Source organism: Prionailurus viverrinus, chromosome X (genome assembly GCF_022837055.1).
Source record: "Prionailurus viverrinus isolate Anna chromosome X, UM_Priviv_1.0, whole genome shotgun sequence".
Taxonomy (NCBI): Eukaryota; Metazoa; Chordata; class Mammalia; order Carnivora; family Felidae; genus Prionailurus; species Prionailurus viverrinus.
The window spans coordinates 90,882,521-90,893,499 of NC_062579.1; the positions used below are offsets into that span (position 1 = coordinate 90,882,521).

At 46.5% G+C, this 10,979-nt stretch overlaps 1 pseudogene; it reads right to left on the reverse strand.

Annotated features, from left to right (window-relative positions):
* Positions 1–3,275: 3,275 nt before the first annotated feature.
* On the reverse strand, positions 3,276–3,669 carry LOC125157045 (60S ribosomal protein L34-like; annotated as a pseudogene).
* Positions 3,670–10,979: the final 7,310 nt, after the last annotated feature.

Sequence of the window (10,979 nt, forward strand, 5' to 3'; positions counted from 1 at the left end):
GAATGGAGTATAGAAACAGACTCAAATATATGGGAGGAGAACATAGTACTATATGATAAAGTTGATATGCATTCATTCAACAAGTACTTATCGAGCCATATGTGATGCAAGACATGCAACACTCAAAATTTCTGTCTTAAGTGGAGTTTAAATTCTCATGGAGAAAAAAAAAAACCCACAATAAATAAAATCTGTAGGACAGCAGTGATCAGTGTTATTGAGAAAACTCAGGCGGGAAACGGCGGTGGGAGTTGGAGGGATGGTGATTTTAAACAGAGTGGTCATCTCTGAGAAAGTGACATTTCAGCACAGACCAGGAGGTGAAGGCACGGGCCACGTAGACATCTGGGGAAAAAGCAGACCAGGATTTTTCAACCTGGGCGATAATGACGGTTGGCAAGATAATTCTTCGTTGTAGGAGAGGCTGTGGTGTGAACTGTACAATGTTTCGCAGCCCCGCCTGGCCTCGACCCACTGCACGCTCCCCCAGCGTGTGACAACCAACACCGTCTCCAGGGGCGCCCGGCTGGCTCAGTCGGTGGAGCGCGTGACCCTTGATCTCAGGGTCGTGAGTTCGAGCCCCATGTTGGGCATAGAGCCTACTTAAAAAATAAAATAAAATTTAAAAACATGTCTCCAAACATCCCCAAATGTCACCTGGGGAGCAAAATGGCCCCTGAATGAGAGCCTCTGCGTTGGAGGGAACAGTGAGGGCAAAGGTTTTGAGTGGCTGGCATGTTAAAGCAACAGCTAGGGAGCCACTGTGACAGGAGTGGAGTGAACATGGGTCGGGGATCCGGGTGGGGAGGGATGCCGGGAGGAGAGCCAGTAGGATACGAGGTAACATGTCCGAGGGAGCAGTCTATGGCAGATGGCACAGGGTCTTGTAAGGCACTGTGATGACTGAATCTCTTACGCGGGATGAGACGAAAAAGCCATTGGAGGATTTTGTGCCAAGAAGTGATTTGATGTTTGGGGCGCCTGGGTGGCTCCGTCGGTTAAGTGTCCGACTCTTGATCTGGGCTCAGTCATGATCTCACGGTGCATGAGTTCAAGCCCCGCGTTGGGCTCTGTGCTGACAGAGTGGAGCCTGCTTGGGATTCTCTCTCCCTAGGTCTCTGCCCCTCCCCAGTTCTTGCACGTGTGCACTCTCTCTCTCTCTCTCTCTCTCTCTCTAAGTAAATACATAAGCTTAAAAAAAATTTCTTTTAAGCGGCTTGATGTTTTATATTTGCAAAGAACCACTCACTCTGCTGTGTCGAGCACATATTCTAGGGCACAAGGGAAGATTCTAGGATACTGATTATCATGATAAGCCAGAGAAGAGGTGGTGGTGAGTTCCAAAAGGCTTGGACTAGGGTGATAGCAGTGGCCGTGGGGAGAGATGGTGGATTCTAGATATGTTTTGATGGTAGAGTCGACAGGCTTTGCTGACAGATGAGAACGAAAGGTTGGCATCGAGAATCATCTCCAAGATTTTAGCCTCAGCAAGTGAGACACGGAGTTGACATTTACTGTTCGGGAGAAAACCTTGGCGCTTGCAAGTTTTCCAAAAGATTTTCTTTTTTTTTTCCAGCCTTCTAGAAGAAACAGACGTATAAAGCACTGCTTTATACACAGCAATAAAAACGCCTGTAGGATATCCAAATAAATGAACACAGATTTTATTTTTCCGTCATCGCTACACCCAGTGCAGGGTTTGAACTCACAACCCGGAGATCAAAGGTCACATGATCCGCCGACTGAGCCAGCCAGGCACCCCAGGGCTTGCAAACTTTAAGAGAAGATTGGGAGTTGGGTTTGGGACACGTTGAACTCCAGTGACCTTCTGTCCATCAGAGTGGAGGGGAGGTGGTCAGCGGATATGTGGCTCTGAATTGCGTAAGAGAGGTCAGGGCTGGAAATATACATTTGAGGTCATTAGCAGATGGGTGGTATTTAAAGCCTTGAGAGCAAATGAGATCACCATAGGAGTAAACTCACACAGGGGCGCTTGGCTGGCTCCGTTGGTAGAGCATATGCGACTCTTGATCTTGGGGGTGTGAGTTGGAGCCCCACATTGGGTGTAGAGATTACTTGAAACTAAAATCTTCCAAAAAAAATGGGGGGGAGGTAGTAAATTCAGACGGAAAAAGATCTAAGGACTGAGCCCCGGGACAGACCAACGCCAAGAGGTCAGGGGGAGCGGGGAGGAGCTGGCAGAGGAAACTAAAGGACAAGTCGAGAGAAATGAATGAAAACCAGCAGCGCGTGTGAGTCCCGGAAGCCGAGAGGAGAAAATGCCTCAAGGAAGCGGGAGTAATCGATTATGTCAAACGTCACGCACAGGTCACCGGATTTAGCACAAGGGAAGTAATTAGTCACCTTGATAACGGCGGGCGGTTTTAGCGGAAGAGCCAGGGCGACTTCGACTTCTCCAGGGTGGGGGGCGGGGGGGAGCCTCGTTTTAGCCGAGGAAGAGAAAGTAACCAGAGGAGGGAGTGAGTTCAAGAGAAAGATTCCAGAGGGGGGTCTAGAAGTAACATCTCGGCAGGCCTCTAGGAGAGACACAGTAAAGGGAGGGGCAGGAGGGAGGGGGGCACTGCAGGAGTGAGGTCCCTGCGTAGAAGGGGGTGGAATCGAGCGCACACACAGAGGAAGCAGGTACTACCGCCAGAAATGCGAAGAGGTGTTTGGCTTTTATGAAAAGAGCTGCTACCGAACTATACCGTAGGGTCCTTCAGCAGAGCGACGTGGTCTCACGCAAACTTCTGGAGAGCGGGGGGATACCTTTTGCTTTAGGCCGCTTCGGTTTACAAAAGGTTTCAAGGCAACACTACGCTTTCAGACAGTGGGGGGAACCTGAATACGCATGTATTCAAATGGTTTCTAAGTAGTAGGATTTGGACGCACCCAAATATCTATCACATTGATTTTTTTTTTTTTTTTTTTTTTTAAATACTGGCTGGCTCAGTCGGTCAAGCGTTCAAGTGCGGCTCAGGTCATGATCTCGCGGTTCGTGAGTTCGAGCCCTGCATCGGGCTCTCTGCTGTCAGCACACAGCCCGCTTCGGATCCTCTGCCTCCCCCTCTCTCTGCCCCTCCCCTACTCTTGTGCTGTCTTTCTCTCCCTCTCCCTCTTTCTCTCTCTCTCTCCCAAAAATAAATAAACCTTTTCCAAAACGTTACTCAGGCGATACTTTCAGGCGGATACTTTAAGTGGAAACAGCAAGCTGCGAATCACATGAAAAAGATGATGTTGTTTTAACAGAACAAGCCTTTTGATTTGTTTATCACTCAAAAACCCTTCGTGGTTTTTGTTTGGTTTTTTTTTTTTTTGTATTTCGCTTTCTGACTCTGTGCTTTTGCCTTCGACACTTTCACCACGATTTTCTGCTCCTCGGTAAGGAAAGCATGTTTGATCCTGTCACGAACACACTTAGCACGCGCGGAACCACCATAGGTCCTGCTGACGTGTGTTTTCGTCGTAGGCAACCTCATAAGAACCTCAGGTCTCCCAGCACGAACTCCTCGAAGCCAGCCTGGGCACATACCACATGCTTTTTGGTGCTTTCTCACCCTTCTTGGCATAAAGGTAGACGATTCTGTTACCAGGGGTTTGGGACGGCCTCGTTTTGTTAAGGGCTGTAGCGTACGATAGCCTACGACAGGTTGCCAAATGCTGGACCATTCTGAATGCCTACAGACGTCGTCCCCTGATCTTATTTTTTTTTTTTTTTAAGAAGCGGGAGGGAGGATATTAAAGTATCATGACCCGATGACAGCGGTTTCCTAAGGGCGGTGGGAATGGGGCAGGAAAGGGGGTCAGAGGGCTTCTAATTTTTATTTTAAGTTTTTACTTATTTATTTGAGAGAGACAGAGACAGCGCAAGTCCGGGAGGCGCACAGAGAGAAGGAGAGAGAGAATCCCAAGCAGGCTCCTCGCTGCCAGTGTAGAGCCCGACGAGACTCGAACTCATGAGATCATGACCTGAGCCAAAGTCGGGAGTCGGATGCTTAACCAACCGAGCCACCCAGGCGCCCCTACAACAGACATTTCCTAATTTGGTAGTAATTTGTATTTGTTTTTTTAAATGTTTATTGATTTTGAGAGAGGGAGCAAGAGCACGGGGGGGGGGGGGCAGAGAGAAAGGGAGACAGAGAACCCCAAGCAGGCTCCAAGCTCAGCGCGGGGCCAAAAGCGGGGCTCGATCTCACGAACCGTGAGATCACGACCTGAGCCGAAACCGAGAGTCGGGCGCTTAACGGACTGAGCCCCCCCCGGGCGCCCCACAACCTGCTTTCCTGTAAACATTGGACAAAGTGGACCACAAGCAGTTTACAAAAGAGTCGTCAGTGATTCATTCAGTCGGTCACATGTTCATGTCTCCCTTCATGCAGCAAATATGTCTCAAGTTCGCGCTAGGCACCGGATACACCAAGATGCCCTTGGTGATGGGCAGACACTGCTCCGAGGCAGCTCACTCACCCGGGGGGTTGCTAAAGCCAGCAGTCGCAGCCTGAAGTGACTGAACCACAGGGGCAGCTGATACGGCCCAAATCAATTGTGCGTCATTAACCGCCACGAACAAAACAGGAAGTCCATGCCTGTCCCAAGAATGTCCCAAAGTAGAAGAGAACAGGACAGAAGCAGACATTTTTGTCAGTTTTTTAAATTTTATTTTTAATGTATTCAAGTAATCTCTACACCCAACGTGGGGCTCGAACTCACGACCCCTGAGATCAAAAGCCACATACTCCACCGACTGAGCCTGGCGGGCGTCCCCAGAAAGAGAACTTTTGAATCTAATGATGGGGCCCCTGGGTGGCTCAGTCGGTTGAGCGTCCGACTTCGGCTCAGGTCATGATCTCGCAGTTGACGAGTTCGAGCCCCGCGTCGGGCTCTGCGCTGACAGCTCAGAGCCTGGAGCCTGCTCCGGATTCTGTGTCTCCCTCTCTCTCCACCCCTCCCCCACTCACGCTCTGTCTCTCTCTGTCTCTCAAAAATAGGTAAATGTTAAATAAAAGAGCAAGCCACATTGGAAAAATCCAAGAAAGCAGCGTAGGCTGCCAAGAACCTGAATAGCAGGTCAAGTCAAAGCCCTCAGGAGGAAATGTAGGTGTGAACGAGACGAGTTGATCTGGGGCCCTACCAGATCCCAAGAACCCGAGGCAAGATCCAGGCTGAGCCAAGAATTTGGTGCTGTGTCTCCTCTCAGTTTGCCTGCCCCCGTCTCTCTGAGCTACTGAATTCCCTCCTCACGTTGCCCTTTCTGTCCTCCCACATCCTTTGGACTCAACGTGTGATGTTGGCTTTTTCCTATTAAAACCTCGGCTCTTCTGCCCCTAGTGCCTGGCTCTCGGCCCCAGGCTGCCGGAAAGTCCTGACACAACCCAGCCCCTGGAACCCTGCTACCCAGAAGCCAAGCCTATGGCCAGCACTCCCCCGCCCCACTTGGTCCTAGTCCCTATGGTGGGGGGAGACCAGGACCCAGATACGGGCATGAGGACCTCACTTAAAGGACCCTTGGCAAGGCCCTGTCCGAGCGGCTCTCCCTTCCCGATACTGCTTCTCTTGGCAATACTTGGGACACTTGGCAGGTATGTTTTTCGGTGCAAATTCTCAGCTTGGTGTTCTGGACTAGCAATCAATCGCCTGCAAGTGTAGATAGGGCAATTCTGACCCTAGACCCAAACGCCCCTGGGGAAGCCAACAAGACAAAGTCTCTGAATCTTCAAATCTGAGAAACAGACGCCAGACCATTTCAGAAAACAGACCCTAGGCCCCTGGGAGGCCCTGTTCATACAGCCAGCTGGTTTCTTTCTTTACCACCTCATCATAGCCACAGGCAGAGTCCCAGGGATGAGCCTGACACGTAGGACCCTCTCTGGGAAGGCAGGCTTAAGGAGGGCCTCCGGGAGAGCCGCTGGGTGTGCCGCAGAACCAAGGGTGTGCAAGCATATGGCAGTGAGCAGGGGCCGTTGGAAGATGCAGGGTGGCAAAGTAGTTAAGACTGTGGGTTCTGCCTGCGTTTGTGTCTCAGCCCGGCCACTTACAAACGGCGAGACTCGGGCAAGTTCATTAACCTCTCTGAGGCTCAGTTTCCTCATTTGTAAAACACAGTAGCGCTTATGGCTACATTATGCGAATGGAACGGGTGGTACCACGGAAAACATAGCACAGTGGCTCGCACAGAGGGAGCACTGAGTAAATGTCTCCTGTTTCTAGAGGAGAGAGTAAGGCTAAGGAGGTTCCGACAGGGAGGAAAAGAGAAATGAAAGAGAGGTGACAAAGGCTCAAGTAGACTTGGCCTAATTAATTCTCACTTTTGCCCTAAGGCCAACCTTGAGCGTTTTAGGCACGTATGCGGAAACACTTGTGCGTGCTTTGTACATTACCCCATCATTGCTGATTTCCAGCCCCAACTCTCTCCTTGTCTAGTTGCATGACCTTGGGCCAGTCTCCTGATTGTTCTGGGCCTCAGTTTCTCCAAATGGAAAACTAAACGGCTATTGTCCGAAAATGTTACGGTCGCCCATACTTTAACATTCTGGTTCTATCTTATGTTCTTGCCTTTCTCTCTGGGCAAGTGTGACGGGTTGAATTGTATCCCCCGAAAAGATGTGTTGAAGACCTAATGCCCGGTACCTGTGAACGTGACCTCATTTGGAAATAATTACAGATGGAATCACGTTAAGAGGAGGTCATCAGGGCTGGCCCTAATCTAATAGGAGCAGTGTCCTTATAAAAAGAGTAGAAGACAGACAGAAACACACAGGGAAACATTTAGCCGTGGAAAATAGGTCAACAGGCACATAAATTAAGTGCCGCATTCCATTTTTACACTCATAATCATGCTTCTAGAAACAACTGTCTTAAGCATCAAATAGTGTTCACGTGCAGATAGGGTGACCAAAAATACTTTTAAAGATCATCAACTAAAAATAGACCTACCCTACGACCCAGCAATTGCACTACTAGGCATTTATCCACGGGATACAGGTGTGCTGTTTCGAAGGGACACACGCACCCCCATGTTTATAGCAGCACTATCGACAATAGCCAACGTATGGAAAGAGCCCCAATGTCCATCGATGGATGGATGGATAAAGAAGATGTGGTCTATATGTGCGTATACACACACACACACACACACACACACACACACACACACACAATGAAATACTATTCGGCATTCAAAAAGAATGAAATCTTGCCATTTGCAACTACGTGGATGGAACTGGAGGGTATTATGCTAAGTGAAATTAGTCAGTCAGAGAAAGACAAAAATCATACGACTTCACTCATATGAGGACTTGAAGAGACAAAACAGATGAACATAAGGGAAGGGAAACAAAAATAATATCAAAACAGGGAGGGGGACGAAACAGAAGAGAGTCATAAATATGGAGAACAGACTGAGGGTTACGGGAGGGGGTGTGGGAGGGGGGATGGGCTACGTGGGTCAGGGGCACTAAGGAATCTACTCCTGAAATCATTGTTGCACTAGATGCTGACTAATTTGGATGTAAATCTTTAAAAATAAAAAATTAAAAAAATCACCAAAAGAACTTGATATACCTTTCAAACTATGCATATCTGTACCATGAAGTAACATTTCTACCCTGAAATTTTCCCAAACTGAGAAAATACCCTATAACAGATTCTCTAGTCTTCTTTTTCTGACTTCCAGGGCAGCGACAGTGATTTAAAGCCTTATGAGATATTCCTAAGTGTTTTATAGCAGCCTGCAAAATTTAACTTCTACTCTTTATTCATAAAAGAAACTTTCTAATAGACGCTAATGAATTTTGTATTTAAACAGTAGTATGTATATAAAATCATGCTGTTTCTCGAATTTCGATCGATGAGCTCAAAGTAAAGCTACCAATTGGTAAATATAGTGCGTTTAATTCTTTCGTGCAATACTGAACCCACACCAGGGCATCTGGGAGGCAGGCTTAGTCCATAAGCTTTTTTCTGACATAGTACTAACAGCAACCAAAAACTGTAACCCCAAGGAAACCATAAAGATTAGAGTGCCTTAAATTTTAATGTTTCCAATAAAATGACTTAATATATATGCCTTTGTTGGGACGCCTGGGTGGTTCAGTCGGTTAAGCGTCCGACTTCAGCTCAGGTCATGATCTCACAGTCCGTGAGTTCGAGCCCCGCGTCAGGCTCCATGCTGACAGCTCAGAGCCTGGAGCCTGCTTCGGATTCTGTGTCTCCCCACTCTCTGCCCCTTCCCCGTTCACACTCTGTCTCTCTCTCTCTCCCTCTCTCTCAGCCCATCCCCTGCCCATACTCTCTCTCAAAAAAAAAAAAATAATGAATATGCTTAAAAATTAAAAAATAAAACAAAATAAAATCTTTAATATGTATATGTATTTAATAAAAAAGAAAAGAAAAAAAGAAAGAAAGAAAGAAAGAAAGAAAGACAGACACGGGGGAAGACAGCCATGTGATGATACAAGAAAATATGGAAGCAATGCATCTACAAGCCAAGAACACCAGCCACTACGAGCAAACAATGGAAGCAGAGAGAGAGAGAGAGAGAGAGAGAGAAAGGAAGGTTTCTTCCCTAAAGGTTTTCAAGGAAGCAAGGCCCTGCTGACACCTTAATGTCAGACTTCCAGCCTCCAAAACCGTAAGAGAATAAATTTCCGTTGCTTTCAGCCACCCAGCTAGTTGTATTTGTCACAGCAGCCCTGCGAAACTAATTCAGAAAGTTTTCTCCAAGTCATGTCTATCTTCTGCTATCAAACTGTGATTTCTGAGGGTCCTGGCTGTTTCCGTATCTCCATTTCCAATTAAAGAAAGCCTCCGCACTGCATTCTAAATTCCTGATTTAGTAATTTCATTAAATGATAGAAATTAATGCACGATATACCCGATATTCAGAAAATGTAAATTGCTAGAGGATTGTTATAGCAACATCCATACTAATTATCATGTCTTAAGAAAGGCCATGCATGTTTAGCAACTAATTAGAATCATACAATCAGAAGAATAAAGAGTACTTCCTCGGGGACATAAAATAAATAAATAACTACAATATTTTCATTAGGTAGTTGGCAATGTTCCTTGGAACCTATTTGAGTGTTAGAAATTGATGTATAAATGAAATGGTTTTATGGTTTAGATTTGATATTTAGAAGGGACTCAGGCCATTAGAGAAAATTGTTTTAAAACGTACCGTGCGTTTGAAAAATGCCATGAGGCTTGTGATGTTATGTGAACAAAATCAACTGTAACTCATTTCAAATCTTGAAGAATGTTTTAGAGACTCATTTCCATATTCTTATAAGACCTGAAAAATTCTCAAAAGTTCAGAGAGCTTGATTTAAAAATGCACCAATGCAGGGGTGCCTGGGTGGCTCGGTCGGTTAAGCGTCCGACTTCGGCTCGGGTCATGATCTCACAGTCCGTGAGTTCGGGCCCCGCGTCAGGCTCTGTGCTGACAGCTCGGAGCCTGGAGCCTGCTTCAGATTCTGTGTCTCCCTCTCTCTGCTCCTCCCCCGCTCATGCTCTGTCTCTCTCTCTCTTCAAAATAAATAAATAAATAAAGATATTTAAAAATTTTTTTTTACAAATGCACCAATTCCTAGATCAGGGCTTGCCAACTATATAGCCCACAAGCCAAATTCATCCCACCACTGGTTTCAGCCCATGAGTTAAGAATGGTTTCTTTAGGGGCACCTGGGTGGCTCAGTCGGTTGAACGTCTGACTCTTGGTTTCAGCTCAAGTCATGATCCCATGGTTCATGGTATTGAGCCCCGTGTTGGGTTCTGTGCTGACAGGGTAGAGCCTGCTTGGGATTCTCTCTCTCTCTCCCTCTCTCTCTGCCCCTCCTCTGCTCACTCTCTATCCCTCTCCTTCTCAAAATAAATACTTAAAAAAAAAAAGAATTTTTTTAGATACTCTAATTTTTGAAAATATGTATATATATTTTTAATTATATATAAATATATATATATATTTTTTTTTATTAAGCCAACTCTATGCCCAACGTGGGACTCAAAGTCACGACCCTGAGATCAAGAGTCACATGCTCTACCGACAAAGCCAGCCAGGTACCTCTCTAATTTTTTGATATTTTATTCTTTGTTGAAGTATAGTCGACACACCATGTGACATTAGTATCAGGTGGACAACGTCGTGATGCAAAAAAAAAACTCTATATGTTTTGCTGTGCTCACCACAAGTGTAACTACCACCTGTCCCCATACAATGTTATTCCAATACCGTTGACTATATTCCCTGTGCTGTACCTTTGATCCCCGAGAATGGTTTTACATATTTAAATGATTGGGAAAAACTCAAAAATCAGGGCACCTCGTGGGGGGGGGGGGGGCTCAGTCGGCTAAGCGTTCAACTCGATTTCAGCTCAGGTCATGATCTCGCCGTGCCGACGGCACGGAGCCTGCTTGGGATTCTCTCTCTATCCCTCCTGTGCTCTCTCTCTCTCTCCCCCAAAGGAAATAAACTTAACAGACAAACCATAAAATAAAATAATTTTTTTTAATAAAAATTTCTAAGCAGCAAAACAGACGCAGTCGAAGCCCCCACTGCACCCTTCTCTAAACCCATGCTATTCCCTTCCGCTCCAGAGGCTAACCGCTGCCCTGTGACCACCTGTTCCATCAACAACATATGGCCCAGTTTATCACGTCTTCAGCTTCCCATAAATGGAACTATACGCCACGTATTCCGCAATTTGGATCTTTTGCTCTGTGTATTTATGAGACTCATCCACATTGATGTGTGTAGTTATAACGTATTCATTTTTACTGCTCTATAGTATTCCATTGTATGAATATGCCGTGGTTTATTTGTCTGTTCGACTGGTGATCTACATTTGCGTTATACCCGGCTGTTTGCTATTAAAACGATGCTGCTCTGAATATCCTCGAGGAGCCTCTTGGCTCAAATATGAAAATTCGGCTCTTGTGTGTCCACCTGGGAGTAGAGGTTCTGGGTCTTGGGGTATGTGCAT